The sequence below is a fragment of the Lepidochelys kempii genome, chromosome 2 (genome assembly GCF_965140285.1).
Source record: "Lepidochelys kempii isolate rLepKem1 chromosome 2, rLepKem1.hap1, whole genome shotgun sequence".
NCBI lineage: Eukaryota > Metazoa > Chordata > Testudines > Cheloniidae > Lepidochelys > Lepidochelys kempii.
This window is the reverse complement of record NC_136381.1, coordinates 247,995,509-248,013,680: the sequence shown is the minus strand read 5'-3', so window position 1 is coordinate 248,013,680 and position 18,172 is coordinate 247,995,509.

The window sequence follows — 18,172 nt, the reverse complement described above, 5'->3', positions numbered from 1 at the left end:
AGCCCTGGCCATGTTGGAGAGCGAGAGAAAAAGATGGCAGCTCACTACCTCAAGCGTGACTGGTCAATGAGGGAACAGGACTGCCAGCAGCAGAGGAAACTGTCTGAGTGGCTGCTTAACATGATGGCCAGCAGGCAGCAGAATGTGCCAGCCCAGACCCCACATCTTGCTCCAGCCTGAGTCCAGCTTGCTCCAATCTCATTCCCTCTATGCTACCACGTGCTGCAGCCACTGGACAAATCTGGGCGTGGCATGAGCCAGTCAATGCAGTCCATGAATGGACGTGCACATGGACAGATGTACCCAAAGCTTTCCACTCCTTGCATCCATGGGGGAAGGAGAACAGGTGCACTGATGATGTGAAATTCTATTCTATGGGACATTGCACTCCTGCGTTTTATGTTTTGTTTTCTTTGCACTTCATTTTGTTTGCCCTTTCTTTAGTTAGTGACAGCTGATCTACCTGTGTTGATTTAATAAATTATTTTGCTGTTCAATCTCTCAGTGCGTGAGCGCTCAGAGAAAGAGAGGAAGTTCAAAGCAAAGCTTTTCCTGAAGTCTCAGATTAACCATATATGTACATTGATAAGGATAATACAGGTAGATTGACACAGCGCACTAGTGTTGTGCTCACATTATCATAAACGTGCTCACCCTCATTTCCCCCTCCAAACCAAGGAGCTGGGTACCCAAGGTATCCAGTACTTCCCTAGCTCTCCTAGACCCAGCCCCAGAGATCAGAGGCACATTTACTGGCTGCTTGTACCAGCACAGGCATTGATCCACTCCTGGCCAAAGAACTCTGCCTTCTCCTCATATCTGTTGTGTGGGGCCCAGAGGTCCTAACAACACGAATGGCCTTGTACACACGGGCATCCAGATGGTTTTATAGGCGGCATGATCTTGCCTTCAGTGGGCAGAATGCACATTCCATCACCATCCTTCACCTGGTCAGGGTGAATTAAACCTCCTTCTGCCAGGTACTCTCACATCAGGGCAGGGCTTCATAAGCCAGGGACAGAGAGGATATCTTGAGAGACCCAGCCTATCATTGGGCATAGACACCCTGTTGATATCCATATTATTGGTCAGGAATGAAGCCCCATCTTGTCAATATTTGAAAACCCCAGATCTCTGGGACACCTTGGCATCATGCAGGGGAGCCCTGGAAATTTGTTTCCATGGCACATACGGTTAATCCCTGTGGAGCCACCCCCGCTGCTGTTGCTGGCCCAGTGACTCATCTGCCAATTTAGCGCTATGCTCTGCCCCCACCTTCCAGCCTGTCCTATCCAGGTGCAGAGTCACACCCCTGCCCTGAGAGGTGACACAGGGAGCTCTGGTGCAGGAGCTGGCCCTAGAGCAGCAGAAGCACTGGCCACCCCACTGCCCACTCAGGCTCAGTCTAAGTCCATCACGACAAGAAGCTGCAGGGGCAAAACTGAGTACTCAGTGCAGCTGCGACCTGGCGCATGGGGTTGCAACCCCAGTCATTCAGTTTTAGCCCCACAGCTCCTCCCCATCATAGCAGAGAGGCCGCAGGCCCAGTCCTACATGGGCAGTGGAACGGCCAGTGCTTCTCTGCCACACCACTGTTAATGGTACACACGAGGCCATGAGCACTACTGGCATCTTTCACCCTGCCGGTGCAGCCCACTTTCATGTTCATAAGCCTTCTTCTGTAGTCAAGCAAGGCCTGGGTAATGAGCAAGTAGTATCCTTTCTGGTTTACATATTTGTGTGCACCTTGTGGGGGTGGGAAGGCAGACAATGGGTTCCAGTGTGCTATCGAGGGCCCCTAAATGTTCCCCCAGAGTCTGCTATTATTTTGGGATATTAGCAATCTTCACTACCCAGGGATAATCTACAGCAGCAATTGCCCCACAAGCCTCCATCACCACAGCACTGACAGTTGACTTGCGAACACCAAACTGATTAGCCACAGACCTGTAGCTGTTGTCTGTGGTAGCCAACTTCCAGATTGCTATTGCCATCTACTTGTGGACTGGTCTTATCTCTCTTATCTGCATATCCTGGTGCTGAAGGGCCAGAGCAAGATCCCCCACAGCTCCAGATAGAGCTTCTGGACCCACTACTGGTCATCCCAGGCCTGTATGACAATGTACTCCCACCACTACACTTGTAGTCCCTGCTCCAGAACTGTTGCCAGTGTAGGGGGAATCCGCACCTATTCAAACCTGCTTCAGCTGTCTCCACCCTGCTGCGTCTGCATGCAGTCTGTGTTATCTCCTTAGCAACGCATGCCATCACCTTCTCAGGGTAAGACGACGCTGTCAAAATGCCTTTCACCACGTCTCATGATCGGCGTATCTGCCTCCTGTTGCCAAAATCAGAGTTGCATTAATGGCAACAGCTGAAACAGTCATTGTCCTGAGCTGGATCCATGTGTTGGCTCCTGGGGGGAACAGAAGCCACAGACAGAAGTCGAGAGCACGCCTGAGCTAGTGGGCTAAGAACTCTTTCACAAGAGAGCCCAGGAGAACAGTCAAGTTCTCCCACAATACCCTGTGAAACAACTCAGAATAGCACAGTTCAGAGCAGCACTAAGAACCATGGGATATGCCCTGAGAAATAACTGAGTATAGCTGTGCAGCATGGCTACTCGCACCTGAGCTAGGCTAAACCAGGGGCACTCTGCAGTGAGATATACCCCTAGTCACTGCTGACTTGAGATGGATTTGAACAGATAACCAGTTCCAGAATTCTATTACTCATTCCATGAGTCATCCAGTCCCCTACATCATATCAGATGCCCCCTCATCCCATTTACAGTGAGTCAGGTGTTTCAGAGGTAGCACAGTGGATCAGATGTTCTAAGTAGTGACATGCAAGCTTGGAAGAAGAGAGGTAGTGAAGAACTGACCTCTGGCCCAATAAAAGCCTCTCAGCATGAGCAGCATTTGTTCTTTTAGGGTGGTGTATCTTTTAGGATATGGAATGAGTAACCTTTTAATCTCATCATTCTGATATCATGAACCACCCACTCTTCATTCTACATAGCTTATTGCATTAGACTGAGTGAGAAGGGGAACAGATAAAAGATCATCTCTCTTTATTATGCTGTTTACAGGTATGAAGTCAGTGCTGCAGTGGTCATTACTGGGGCTGGATTTAAACTGCTCAAGAAGGATACAAGTTTGTGAGTACATCTTTTTGAAGAATGGTATGATCCTGCCCTGCTACTCAGTCACAGTCTTGGAATTAGCTTAACTTCACATCTAGGTCCCGGTCAAACCCTGTTGCCTCTTTTCTATAGTCCTTTCTTCTCAACCCCAGCTAATCAAACCTAGACCATGACCTTGGTCATTGTACATCATGTTTCCTTTCAGTGTCATTGCTGCCTGTCAAACAGGTCAAAATCATTCACTGTTCTTGACTCCTGATCACCATCACTTCCCTTTTCAAAGGCCTTCACTGCCATCTCCTGAATCAACCAACACTGAATCTTCTCTAGCCTACTCATAAATAGTCCTCATCGCCATAGTATGAGTGCCTCACAATTAACTTAGCCCCCTATTACCCTCATTTTGCAGATTGTGAATTGAGGCACAGACAAAATAAGGGACATGCCCAGGATGGCAGAGGGGGAATTAAAATCAAATCTCCAGAGTCCCTGGGCACAACCTTAACCACAAGACCATACTCCCTCTCTTCCTGTTATTCTCCAAGTCAAGGCTGCAGCACTGCCCCTACCTATATCACCAACATCATTTACTCCTAGCTCCTTCTCATCTTAATTCCCCCTTGCTTTGTCGAACATTCAGGCCTTCCTCCACACATCTTACCAGAGTTTACTTCCCACACTGTTGCACGCAACAACAACTACTATCTTCTTCCAAATCAACTTCTGGCATCTCTCTACTCAGCTCCTTCATCAGTTGTATGGTCTGCCTACCATGTTGGGGCAAGGAGTGTTTCTTCAGATATTGGTAGATTTAAAGCCAGAAGGGACCACTGATCACCCGGTTGGCCCTCCTGCATAATAAAGGCCATAGAATTTCATGCAGTGATTTCTGCATCAAGCCCTTCCTCTCATTGCATGACCCCCCCCCCCCAACAAAGCAGCTCCAACCATCTTGCTTTTTATTCTGCATTGTGTTAATGCAGATATTTCCATGCTATATTAATATTTAAACTCTAAGGTAGAAGGAGAGTTGAAAATAGTGAACTTTAATTACAAGAAAACAAGGAAAGAGTTCACCTATGCAAGGGTCTAGCTCACTGGCCATCAGGGGAGCAGATGAGGCATAAAACAGGCTTATATTGAAGGTGAACGTTCATGACCTTATATGTGCACAAAACACATACTTTCCTCCTCCAGCTGCTATGGGAATAGTTTTTTCCTAGCATGCAGGACTTCTTCCTGTCAGCTGCACCATATACCTCCTAAGATAAGCCACTTTAAGACACTTTTCTAACCAAGCGAACTTTGAGCACTGAAGAAGAGTTTTAAAACTGAAATTTGGAGAAAGGTAGAGTTATAAAGCAAAAAACTTAATTACAGTGTTTGCTACCATGCAAATGCTGTAACAGCCCTTACTCCGTGTTTGGAACCGAAAACCCCCTCAAACAATTCCATTACCTGCTGTTCTGGGTGATAAACATTTAATGCTGGCACAGCAGCATTTATCTACACATGAAAGTTAATCCAGAATAAAGTAGGGTGTATATTTAAAATGGGTGAACTATTATTCGTGATTAACTTTGTGTGTGGATGCTCTTATTCTGGAATAAGAAATGGAGGTTACTTACCTGTAACTGGTGGTTCTTTGAGATGTGTAGTCTGAATTCCACATGTGGGGTACAAATGCACACCATGCACCTGAGTCCAGAAATTTTTGTAAGCAAGAGTCCTTGGGCCACACGTGCAGTAGATCTCCTTTTGCTCCACACAAAGGTCAAAAAGTGCAGTGTGGACTGATGCCTCTCTAGTTCCTTTTCTTACTATGAATCTAGACATGATCGGCAAGTGAGTGGTGGCACGGGAGCTAGCAAACAGAGCTGACAACAAAGGAGTTTTAGTGGGAGTTCTGTGGGAGGATAAGGGAGGAGGCAAGCCCGTGGTCCTTAGGGGCAGTGAGTTCTTGGGTTCCGCCACTTCCCTTCCAGTTTGCAGAAGCTGGTAGGGGGCAGTGAGCTGTGAGAGAAGCAGAGCCTTTGATCAGAGCACAGCCCTGACCAGGGGATGGGGCTTCCCTGATTAGGCGGCCCATAAAGGCAGTGAAGCAACCAGCCAGTGGCATAGGAGCAGTGGCCCAGGAGCCAGCAAAGAGCATAAAGCAGTGGAGTTTGTTAGGGGAGCTTGGGGGACGGACTGTGTGGTGTTTTGTTTTTGTTTTTCCTTGACAGGACCATAGGCACCACGGCTATGACAGATACATAGGCAGCAGTGGCAGTGGCCTATGGCATGGAAAAGACAATGAAAATGACCAGATGTGGAAGCTGTGGCATGTACATTATCCTGGAGCAGGTACCCAAAAAAAGCTTTGTATGAAGTACCGCCTGATAGAGCTGGTGGAAGAGAAGTTCCTAGGTTTGGAGATGCAGGTGGAAGCTACGGTTGAACTTGGAAGGGGATTTGAGCAGACGATGGAGGGAAGGCAAGGAGGCTGAAAGGAAAAATGCAAGCTGGACTGGAGAACTGAGTGTAGACTGCTGGGTGAGGAAAGCAGCCAGTAGAGACACGCAACTACTAGAACCAGGCAGAGGAGAAGACTGGCTAGTGAAGGAGAAAGAGCTCAGGAACAGGTTTGCTGAGTTGGAAAAAGAAGGGGCACAGCAGGTGGTAACAGAAGGTGGGAGGGCAAGAAAAAAAAAGAGAAAAGTGGCTATTCTTACAAGAAGAGGAGGAGAGACCCAGACAGACAGGGGAACCCACACAGGAGCAGGACAGGCTATAGTGGAGACCCAGACCCTGGAAGAGGGAAGCAGGTTGCTCCTCTTGATAGAGAGCTTGAGGCAAGAGAGGGACAGCCTGCGGGCCCAGCTGCGAGGGAAGATGGAAAAGTAGAGACACACCCCTCCCACACCTGGGTGTGTGGGCTTAAGAGGGAGGTGTGTGATGGGGCATCTGCCCTACACTGATAGGAGGAGGGTTACTGGTGGCTGCTGTGTCTCGAAGGGATGCTGCTGGCATTTTGCTGACCAATTTCACTGGTTTCTGGCAGGATTACAGAGCCTAGCCTGTTGAGGGCTTTGGATATTAGGAACAGGGCTGGAATCTGATAGGATCCATGTACAGCATGTGTGGGTTCCCCTGTTTGTCTGGGTCTTTTCTGCCCCAGACATCCTATCCATCACCTCCCTACCTCCCCCTGCTGAGTGTGGGAGATGGCTTTCTGCCAGGTCCTCAGTCCTCACTGCGCCCTCGCTCTGGGCAGTCACCGACCAAGCCCAGCTCTCTGGCATCCTCCTACTTCTTTTCCAGGGGCAATGCCTTTTTATATGGCCCTCCTTATGGCACTGGACGCATGTCCTTTGCCTCCCAATGGCCATGGCACTCCTATAGTCGTCCTCTGGCTCAGCCCCATACTCTGGGCTCGCCTGGGCTCTACAGTTATGGGTCGGGCACTCCCTCTTCAGGTGCCCCTGTTGCCCACAGACCAATGTGCTCTAGGTCTGTCCTACCTAGAAGGTGCCAGATAAAACTTCACATGGACTCCAGCAGCCCCAGGGATAGTGCATGGACCAGAAGTGAAAGATTTTGCATCACTGTAGCTAGATCTCCACCTGAGAACAAACTCTACAGTCTACTTGCTTTCTGAAAATGGAAGGCAGAATTTCAGGCTACTGGTACTAGTTGTGTGAAAGAGCAGGAATGAGCTGAGACTGTGCACCATTTTACCAAGCCAAGCACAGAGGTCTTCTATAGAAGGAAAAAGAAGAATGACTTGGGCAGCCAATTCATAAGGAGATTTCCCGCTGTCAACGAACATTTCCTCTGTTTTACTAGGATTGTGCTTTAGCCAGCTCAGCTTTTAGAAGAGCACCTATGCAAAATAATGCCGTTTCCAAGGGGCATGGTAAATCTGCGACAAATAGACATTGGGTCAAAGTATCCAGTTTATTATCATACATCTTTGTATGAGGTGGCATTGTAGCTCTTAAAAACACTACTAAGTTTTTAAAAATACACTTTTGGGTTTCTCTAACACCCCCACCCCCCCACCCCTGCAATATTTAATTGCCAAAACTCCAGAGGCCTTACTAGCCATATTTTACAAGCTCTCTTACTGAACCCAATAGACCAGAAGAATAATTATTAAACTGCAGCATAAGCCTATGTTTTATCTATATTATTTTTATAAAGTGGATTTTAAATTCCACATAGAAGTAAGAGGAGAACCCTTCTATGTCTGAAGCATCATGCACCTTACATAAATACTTGCCTTTAAAACCTAGTACTGTAGAGGTAATGCCTAGGGACCATGGATCAAAGACTCCCATTATGCTTGGCACTGTATGTAAGATGACCGTTCTTGCCCATAAAAGGATCATAAATCTAAATGTCAGAAGACAAGTGGATACAAGAAGATTGGGGAGCAAAAGGCAACAGTGGAACAACACTAATCAGTGTAATATGCAACAGTCATAACTCACCAGCTAGCTAACCATATCATGTGTTTTGATACACCAATGATATTTTCATCCTTTGGACAGGTAACCTAAACTCTCTTGCAGATTTGCATGACAACTTCAAGAACCACCACCCACGCATCAGACTCTCTATAGACTCCCACACCAGCATCAATTTGCTGGACACTACAATCAGTGTCAGCAATGGAGCCCTACAAGTCTATAGACAAGAAAACCCATGGATCACACTTATCTTCACCGATCCAGCAACCGTCACAGACACACCAAGTCACCTATTATCCACAGCAGCATTTCTCAAACTGAGGTCTGCGGACCCCTGGGGTCCCCAAGTGTACTCCTGGGGGTCTGCACGCCTCTGATCAACTCCTCCCCCTCCAGAAGAGTAACAGGGCTAAGGCAGGCTCCCTACCTGCCCTGGCTCCGTCCCGCCCCTGGAAGCGGCCAGCACTTCCCTGCAGCCCCTGGGTGGGCAGGAGGTCTCTGCGCGCTGCCCCTGACCTGAGCGCAGACTCCGCAGCTCCCATTGGCTGGGAACTGTGGGCAGGGACAGTGTACAGAGACCCACCACCTAGGAGCTGCTGCCAGAGATGTGCCGGTTGCTTTCAGGAGCCTGAGCTGATTCTGTCTCTATCAGCAGCACAAAGACAGCTCTGGGCTTCTTATATTATAGAGTCAATCAACTGCAGTTTTGCCCAAGAATTGCCAGTTTTGCTCTTAAGTTTTTAAACTGGCTCATGGGAGTGTGATATAATTAGCAGTTTTCTGCAACACTTCAGCAGAGCACCTCATGCAGGAAGAAGGTACTTAAAGGGCTGATTTTCAGCGCTCAAAAAGCAGCATCTCTGAGGAGTTCAGCTTGAATCAACCCTATCCTGAGGGGGGATTTGACTATTTGGTTCACACAGCAGTTATTCAACTCCTAAATTCCACCTAGCAACTAGAGCAGCCAAACCAGGTCAGCCTCCCTTCCAGACAGCAGTTAGGCCAGGTCACTGCCAACTAGGAAGATAAAATTTGTGTGTTCTACACACCCAAGTCAGCAATATAATGAATACCTCAGACCCCACCTCCCTCACATTCATGAGGAAGTCAATGGGCCCCACTAAGTGCTAAAGGCAGCAGTTAAATGACTTGAAATAAAAGCTTCAGTTAATCAGCCGTTCCAGACTGCTGTTGCCATCTGAACCGCCTGGGGAAATTCACAATATTGAGGTAGAATCTACAACAGGCTACACACTGTGTCAATGTATGGTCCCTGCTCTGAAAAGCTTACAAGTTAAAGACCAGAGGAAGGACGGAGACCGCTAAAAAGAGACATAAAAATAAACCTGTGCACATCTTGTCAGCTCCCTTGGTTATATTTCAGTTTACCTCCATTTTTCTCAGCCAGGGATGTCACAACTCTCTTCAGGCTCCACAATTCCATGACAGTGTTAAACTGGCTGGTACTTATGAGAACATAGGTGGCATTTTACCCTGGTGAGAACCTATGTCCCACTTCTTAAATCTCTAGCCGTCACGAATAAAGCAGGTCATGAATGCCTTCCTGGGTGTTATCCTTAAGGAAGGAATCTTTTTGAATTGAGCTCCCTAAAAAAAGGTGGAGGGCCACTATGCACCTCCATTCACATCCCCAATCCCTGTAAATGTATATCCTCAAAAATGGGTGTTCCTCAGCACTTAGGAAGAGCAATTTATAGCTCATGCAAGCCAAAATCTTTTCATTGAGTCAGCCCCTCTTTAATTAGAGATTTAAGTAAAGAGATGCTAGCAATCTAAGGGGCACAATTGGTACCCTGCATCCTCCATTTAGTTTCTTTACTTCAGTAGAGTAAGAGCAGTAATATGGTCCAGTAATCAGGGTACTACCCAGGAGATCCAGGTCCACAATATTCTTCCAGTGTGAGGCTTAACCTCTCTGCGCCTCTATTCCCTACCTGTAAAATCAGGCTACTAGTAATCTCTCCCTTACATGGGGGTTGAGAATATAAATACCAAGAAGACTATGAGGCATTCAGATATTATGATAATGGAATCCACACAAGTCCCTAAAAGTAGACATATAGCTCTACCAAACCAGATGGAGAAAAATCAGTTTTTCATTATTTAAATTGTAATCAGTTTCTTTTTAAATCATTTAAAATAATTCTGAATTTAATACAAAGTGTTTTAAGGCCTAAACTACTTATAATCCCTAAATATATTAAAATAAAAAAATATGATGAATCCATGAGCCTCTATCAAAAACGTTGAGTCCAGGACTGCTTTTCTATATAAAGAAAGAATCAGGGGGAACATCTAACTTTTGAAGTCAAGCTTTACAAATATGGCACCGTAGGTCATGTACTGTACTAAGGCTTGTTTTGGTCGATAAATGTTATATGCTGTTTTGTGTGCTTAAATTCTAGTACAATCCTAATGCAGCTTGACAAATCCTAAGCAAAAAATTAATTATCTCCTAAATAAGCAATATATTATTCACCATTTTCTAACATCCTAAAATGTGCAATTAATCAATAAGAATCGGAAAATATTAAGCTTAATGTATTTTATTATGGTGGGTGTACTCTCCTAGGCAGCAGAGATGTACCAGAGCTACTGTGAAGGCTCTCTAGTTGTAAATCAACATGTTTTAATGGCTATACCAACTAATGAGAATGCGCCTTTCTTTAGAAAACAATTAAAAATGGAAAAGTTGATTAAAATCAATGATTGGTGAAAGTTTTCCATGTGATGATTTAAATCCATCCTGCTACCAAATCCTTATAAAAGACAGACAATACTAGGACTAGTGGGGAAAAGATTATTCCCCCAGAAAATTGAGCTTTGGGCTGAAAACTGGAATATTTTGTCTCAAATGCTGCTGTGATTTATCATGGAAGACTAAGTATGTCTGGGAAACCTGTCCCAGAGATGACAATGGGAACATAAGGCACTACAGCTGAAACATTTTGGTTTTCTGAAGGAGCCAAACATTTTTGGCAAATAAATTTCATTTAAAAAAAGAAAAGGAGGACTTGTGGCACCTTAGAGACTAACCAATTTATTTGAGCATGAGCTTTGGTGAGCTACAGCTCACTTCATCGGATGCATTCGAATGAAGTGAGCCGTAGCTCACGAAAGCTTATGCTCAAATACATTGGTTAGTCTCTAAGGTGCCACAAGTCCTCCTTTTCTTTTTGCGAATACAGACTAACACGGCTGCTACTCTGAAAAATTTCATTTAGTCAAACAATTTTCCATTCAAAAAGCCAGTTTTAGTAGAACATTTTCAACCAGACCTGGCTTTTCAGGTACCCAGGAAAATGAAGAATCTCTAAAAATTCAAAGCAACGTAGTACAATGCTTTCTTCTCCAACAACAGCACTTCCTCACCTTGCAAGGCCAATTCCTGATTCCAGGCCTAAAAGGTTCAAACCATACACATGGTGCAATGGTTTTCTGTTAAATATTTTAGCATCACATACAAGAGTTCAGCCTGCTAGACATTGAGTCTCAGAAAGATGCTAGGAAACCCAAGATACCAGAGTAAACACTGAAAACTTTTGCAGAGAAAGATGCAACAGATCTAGTTAAGGAAAGATAAAACAATGAGGAGTACTAGTGGCACCTTATAGACTAAAATTTATTTGGGCAAAAGCTTTCATGGGCTAAAACCGACTTCAGATGTATGGAGTGGAAAATACAGTAGGAAGATATATATATATAGCAGTACATGAAAAGATGGGAGTGGATGAGTCACTACAAGAACTAAAAAAAACCCCAACACTAATTTCCCCATGCTAATTTCCCCCTACTCACACCTTAACGGTTTGAAATGTGCCACCCTGATTACCACTACAAAAGTGATTTTTCATCCCGATGATAATAGCCCACTTCAATTGATTTGTCTCGACCCCCCACTGAATAAGGCAACTCCCATCTTTTCATGTACTGCTATATATCTATCTATCTATCTTCCTACTGTATTTTCCACTCCATGCATCTGATAAAGTGGGTTTTAGACCATGAAACCTTATGACCAAATAAATTTGTTAGTCTATAAGGTGCCACAAGTACTCCTTGTTGTTTTTGCCGATACAGACTAACACGGATACCGCCCTGAAATCTGTTAAGAAAAGATAGCTCTACGGACTGAACTCCTCAATTGAACTCTAGGCCCAAGGTGCTAGAGCTTCTGATTTGTCCAGAGACAAAGCTGGTTCCTGTTGGACTGGTGGAGCTGTCAATACCGGTGGTTGAAAGCTCCTGCCTATGGGTGGGAGAGGGAAGCATCCCCATTTTATCTTTTCCTTTTCTGGTGTCAAAATGTGTCTCAGGAGGACTGGTCCTGAATGAAGAGATTGAAGATAGAGAAGAGTGAAAATATCCTTTAGGGAACTGTAGGTTTCAGTTAGTCCCAGAGCATAGGAGGGTTCCAGTAATTAGGACTGACAGATACAGCACAACCCTGGTCACAGGGGATGGCTGGTCCTTCCAGGTATGGGTGAGTACTGTCAAAGCATCTAACTGGGAACTCTTAGATAGTGGTTGTGGTGCTGATTCTTAGGCTTGAGTCAGACCTGTCACCGGTACTGGTGGATCCTTTCTGCTCTGTGATTTATCCTCATGTTCAGAGTGTTTAAACAGGCTGAAATCCTTAGGACCCCCATGCAAGGACTCACCTGACTGACCATTGGAGAAGGATTCCTTCTTTTGGAAGCAGACCTGGAAAGAGATCTAGCCTTGTGTTTGTAAGAGTGGCTCTTACTCTCATGAGAAGCCCGAGTTGATGATTCCTTAGGCTTGCTTAGCTCTGGCTTTCATTCCTGAACTTGTGTGCCGAGGGGTGCTGCTCATGGATTGAGGCTGATGTATGCAAGGGAGGGCTCCTAACCATCGCCACAAAACGTTTCCTTAGATAGAACTTTCACCCCTCATGGGTTAGGGGAGGGAAGGCATGGCAAATGCTGCACTTAGCTGAGATATGAAACCTCTCCCAGGCTATAGCAGCAGTGCCTATGTTAGTCAGCCATAGAGAAGGAGCTGGGGCAGGAGAGTCCGTTCTTAAGCCTGGGACTCTGGGCCTTGGCTTTGTCCACAGGGAGAGACTCTTCAAGGAGGGGAAAAGCTAAGCTATACTAATTAGTGTTTTAGTCTTACAGTATAAACACTAAAATACTAAAAACCATGTACAATATATTTACAGCTTCTGAAGAGGAAACATGGAGGTATCTATGGACACAGAGGATTCCAACTCAGGCCATTTGGTGGTCACAGGGAACTAGAGAGGCATCTGTCCATACTGACCTTTATACCCTTGGTTTGAAGCACGAGGGGAACTGCGCAGATAATAGACACTACTTGTTAGAAATCTCTGATCTCAGGCATATAGGGACCAGCTCTTGAACATTAGCATGCTCCTCTGGTTTTACTAGTCACTCATCTTTTCCATGGGTGGAAAGATGGCAACAAAACCCACTTCTCCCACCATGCTTGAATCGAGCAACCTGCAGATGCTGAAATATGGAAAAAAAATTCCAACAGAAAAAGTTTGATGAGTGCTGCTCAATCTTCCAGTTATGTCAGAAAGCACTGAAATAATGGTATGCACAGTAGCGTAGTCAAGCTAAGTAACATGCTGGGTGTGCACACTGCTAAATTTGAGTTGTGTACCTTTCACTTCTCACTGTTGATATGCAAAATAGCCTCCCCTCCCCCACCTCGTCCCGATGCCAGAGTTTTAACAGGAAAGGAATCACTGTTTCCAGGTTCACATAAGCAAGCCTTGACTGTTCCCTTTTGGCTTGGCTTCCAGTCTCAAAACACTTACATATAAGATGTCACCATCCTCCAAAGGTTTCAATACCTTCCCCTACTAAATTTTACTAGTCAGAGGAAGGGACATGTCCACTATATGCAGGATGCTGGCCAGGATCCCCACCACATCCAGAACACCAATCTCAGTGAGAGCTGCCTAACAGAACTAGAGAAAGCCTTTGCATTTTCTCAAGATTCACTACCAGGAAAGCAGCCAGTTCAATGCAGAAGAACACACTCTTCACAGAAAAAAAAAAAACCAAACAAAAAAACCAGAGTCAATATGATCTCTATCACTTGGAGCAGCATCTCTAACCTGCACTTTTCCCTTGCCATAGTGTTCATAAAGGAACTTTCCTTCAGCGCAGCCAGGACTTGTTCCACACAACATGGAACATAGGAAGCATACTTAGATTTTAGCATGATAGAACTGAACAACTATTTATCATTTACTCACTGGAAAGCCAGCAATAACTATAAATATGCAGAGGCAGACCACACTTGTTTAATTTGTGCTGAAAACTAGTCTGGGATCCCAAAATCTAAAATATCAAATCTGACACATTTAATCTAAAACTGATTTTAATCCATGGACTTTCAAACATACCACATCAACAATGTTAATGTGAGTGGGGGGGGGGGACGCAAGAGAAAAATTAAGTTCAACGTACATTAAAAGTGTTACAATACACAGAGCACATTGATCTATGAAAAACACCTTGCTATTCATGTGTGAGGATCAGCAAACATCAAAATCGTTATGTCATGAGAGACTTTATAGCAAAGAACTACAAGATTAAACAGCCAGAGCAGGTGGGGAAAGTGGTGGAGCTTGAGGGAAGGATATTAGTACGAGGGGAGAAGGGCAGAGACTTGTAGAAGTAATGATAAGCTTGTAAGAGCTGTTAGAGTGGAGAGGCAGATGTGGGTGTAGGTAGGGCAGAAATCCTCCTGGGATCTGAAGAGCAGGAAGGAGTGGGAGTTTGTGCATGGCACATGTCCAGAACTGGAGCCATAATGGCATAAAATTTAAGAGGCATTTTTATTAGGCACCTATAATTCCATCTGTTTTGATAATTACATACATCTATTGAGCCTAGCTATGTTTTACGACTCCAAATTTATCCATCTATCCTTTCTTCCCTCAGAGTGCTCTTCACCATAATAGATTTACTGCTCAACAGACAACTGTCTACCCACAGTAAATGTGAACATAAAGCTACTGAAATGGTGGAAAATGTTAGTATTCAAATGAATCAAATAAGGGCACCCAAGCACACACTTCCTCAAACTGAAGTTTTTCCATAAACTGTGGTCTTACAACATTTTGGAGGGGAAAAAGATGTTAACAAGCTTCTCCCCACACAGTACTGATAAAATTACGACCAAAAGTAAGTAACCTGGAGCCCCATTGCTTTCCGTTTTATCACAAAAACATTTTCAAAATGCGGCACTGTAGGAAGCGTCTGAAAGTTGTGCTGCTTTAAACTATGCTAGTATAGTGGTCCAATCCCTCTAGTGTGGACGCAGCTATATTGGTACAGCCTATTCACATACATAAGGAAAATAAGTATCCACACTAGGGCTTGTACCAGTATAGCTATTTTAGTATAAAAAAATCACACCCCTAAAGGAACTGGTAAAGCTTTTCAGCATCGACCAAACCTTATGATAGTCAATGGGGTAAGAAGTTTAATTTTAAAGATTCTACAGCTATTATACATTAAAAAAAAAGACAAAACCTATACAAGATTTGCCGTAAAATAAGACTTTTAGGGTATATTTACACTGCAACTAAAAACCTGCGGCTGGCCTGTGCCAGCTGACTCGGGCTCCCAGGGCTTGGGCTATAGGACTGTTTCATTGCAGTGTAGACTCTCAGGTTTGGACTGCAGCCCAAGCTCTGGGACCCTCCCACCTTGCAGGGTCTTGGAGCACAGGCTCCAGCCTGTGCCTGGAATTCTACACAGTAATGAGACAGCCCCACAGCCCAGGCCCCATGAGCCCGTCGGCTGGCACAGGCCAGCCGCGGGTTTTTATTTGCAGTGTAGACATACCCTTAAATGGAATTTAGGATTAGAGTCTGAGAATGAGTCAGCTAGCACGTTTGGTGCCAAAAACTTGCAGAATACTCACTTGATGATGATCCTGCCCATCTTTGCTTTTTCCTCTATTTCTAGTGGCATAAAACTGAATAGTTTGGGTTTGTTCAATACCAATGTCAGGGCACCACAGGCAGAAGTATTTGTCAAACTATTGCTGCCTCAGTGAAGGAGGCACTTACTCATTTTGGTTAAACTCACGCTACTTAAGCCTAGGTCATTGTTGAATCCAAATCCCACCCCCCAGTGCAACTTCACCAATTGCTCTAGTGTAAGCCACCTTCTGGTGTTTCACAGTAGGTCTACCCAGGAAAAAAAAAATCCTCCATAGCAGCAAGTCTCACAGCTTGGGGCGACCAGTTTAGGCTCATGCTATGGAGCTAAAACTTAGTAGATATGACGTTTGGCCTCAGGCTGCAGCCCAGGCTCTGGGACCTTCCCCCTGGCCCAGTTTTGGAGGCTAGGCTCCAGCCCGAGCCAGAATGTTGACACTATTTTTAGCCCTGTAGGTCAAGCCCGAGTCAGTTAACCCAGGCTCTCAGACACACTGCTGTGGGGTTTTTTTTTTTTTTGCTGGGTACATGTACTCTTAGTGTTTTCTAAAAAAACAACAAAAAAGAGGTGTCCTTGTGGCACTTTAGAGACTTAACAAATTTGTTCATCTCTAAGGTGCCACAAGGACTCCTTGTTGTATTTGCTGATACAGATTAACACGGCTACTGCTCTGAAACGTGTTTTCTAAATATGTTCTCAGCAGGTTAGATCAGCGTTTCTCAAACTGGGGGTCCCGACCCAAAAGGGGGTTGGAAGGCTATTGCGGGGGGCTCGCGAGATGGCACGGTATGGCCACCCTTACTCCTGCACTGCTGCTTGCGGTGGCACTGCCTTCAGAGCTGGGCAGCCGGACGGTGGCGACTACAGGCCGACCGCCCCGCTCCAAAAGCGGTGCTGCCCCAGCAGCAGCGCAGAAGTAAGGGTGGTCTAGTACGGTGCTGCTGTACCCTCCCCACCGCCTTCCCCTGGGCAGTGTCCTCTGTTTGGGAACTTGACACATTTCCTCCCTTTTTGAAAGGCTTCAGCGCCTTTGGCTGCAGGGATAACGACTACATGCTTAATTTAGTGCTTCTATGAGGATGTACAGTAATTTGCTATCTTTTTGTGGGGGCTGGGGAGGTTGTCACAGTCTGAAATATTTTCAAGGGGGGCCCAGCAAAAAAACGCCTGAGAACCCCCTAGGTTAGATGAAGGTCTTGTTCACGCTGCAAAGTTACATTGTGTTTGAACACATTAACTAAGGACGTGTCTGCATGAGACATTAGTGAACAGCAAGTGTGAATCTATAGCACACTAGGTTGCTGTGCAGTACCATCCCATGTGAACACTAGCACCGTGCACTCTGGCTCTTACTACTCGTAAAGTACAGTAAGTCCAAGAGCACACGGGTACTTTCAGAGCACCCTAGCAGTGTCCACGTGGGATGTTACTAGGGAGCAAACTAGCTCGTTGCAGATGCATACCCTGCTTTGCTGCGCAGTAACGTCCTGTGCAGACAATCCTTCTAACAGGATACTAAGCACACAAACGTAGAGACAAGGATATGCTATGTTTAACACTGTCAGCCAGTCGCAGTTAAGCATAAAAGAGTCCTTGTCAGTGCAGAGTGTAAATTCAGATACCAATGCCAGAATGGGCCATTGTCATCATCTACTCTGACCTGCTGCACAGCACAGGCTAAAAAACTTCCCCCAAAATAACATCTAGAGCAGATCTTGTAGAAAAAATATTGGACGTTTAAATATTGTCAGCGATGGAGAATCCACCATGACTGTTGGCGAACTGCTCCAAAGATTACTCTCACTGGTCAAACGTATGCCTTATTTCCACTCTGAATTTCTCTAGCTTCAACTTCCAGCCATTGGATCATGTTCTACCTTTTTTTGCTAGACTGCAGAGCCCATTATTAAACATTTGTTCCCTATATAAGTACTATTAATCAGGTCACTCCATAATCTTCTCTTCGTTAAACTAAATAGATTGAGCTCCCGGAGTTTATCATTATGAGGCATGTTTTCTTAACTTTTAATCATTCTTGTGGCTTTTCTCTGAACCTTCTTAATTTATAAACAGCCTTCCTGAACTGTGGGCACCAGAACTGGACACAGTATTCCAGCAGTCGTCAGACCAGTGCCAATCCAGAGGTAAAAACCTCTCTACTACTCAAGATTCCCATTTATGCATCCCTAGCTTTTTGGCCACAGTGTCACACTGCGAGTTCATGTTCAGCGGATTATCTACCATGGCCTCCAAATCTTTTTGAGAATCACTGGTTCCGAGGATAGAGTCCCCCACTGGGTAAGTATGGCCTACATTCTTCAATCCCTGATGAATACATTTAGCTATATTAAAATACATAGTTTACTTGTGCGCAGCTTACCAAGAGCTCTAGATTGCTCTGAAGCAGTGACCTGTCCTCTTCAGTATTTACCATGCCAATAATGATTTAGCTAACACAATAAGCTTTCCTAGTGTAAAGAAGCCTATGCTGTTTAAAATACCAGAAGCTGGTCTACAATGGCACCCCAAATGTTTCTCCCTCTGTGAGAGCTGCCATTAGTGGTGGCAATAGGGGAAAGGGAAAGAAAAGAAAAACAGAC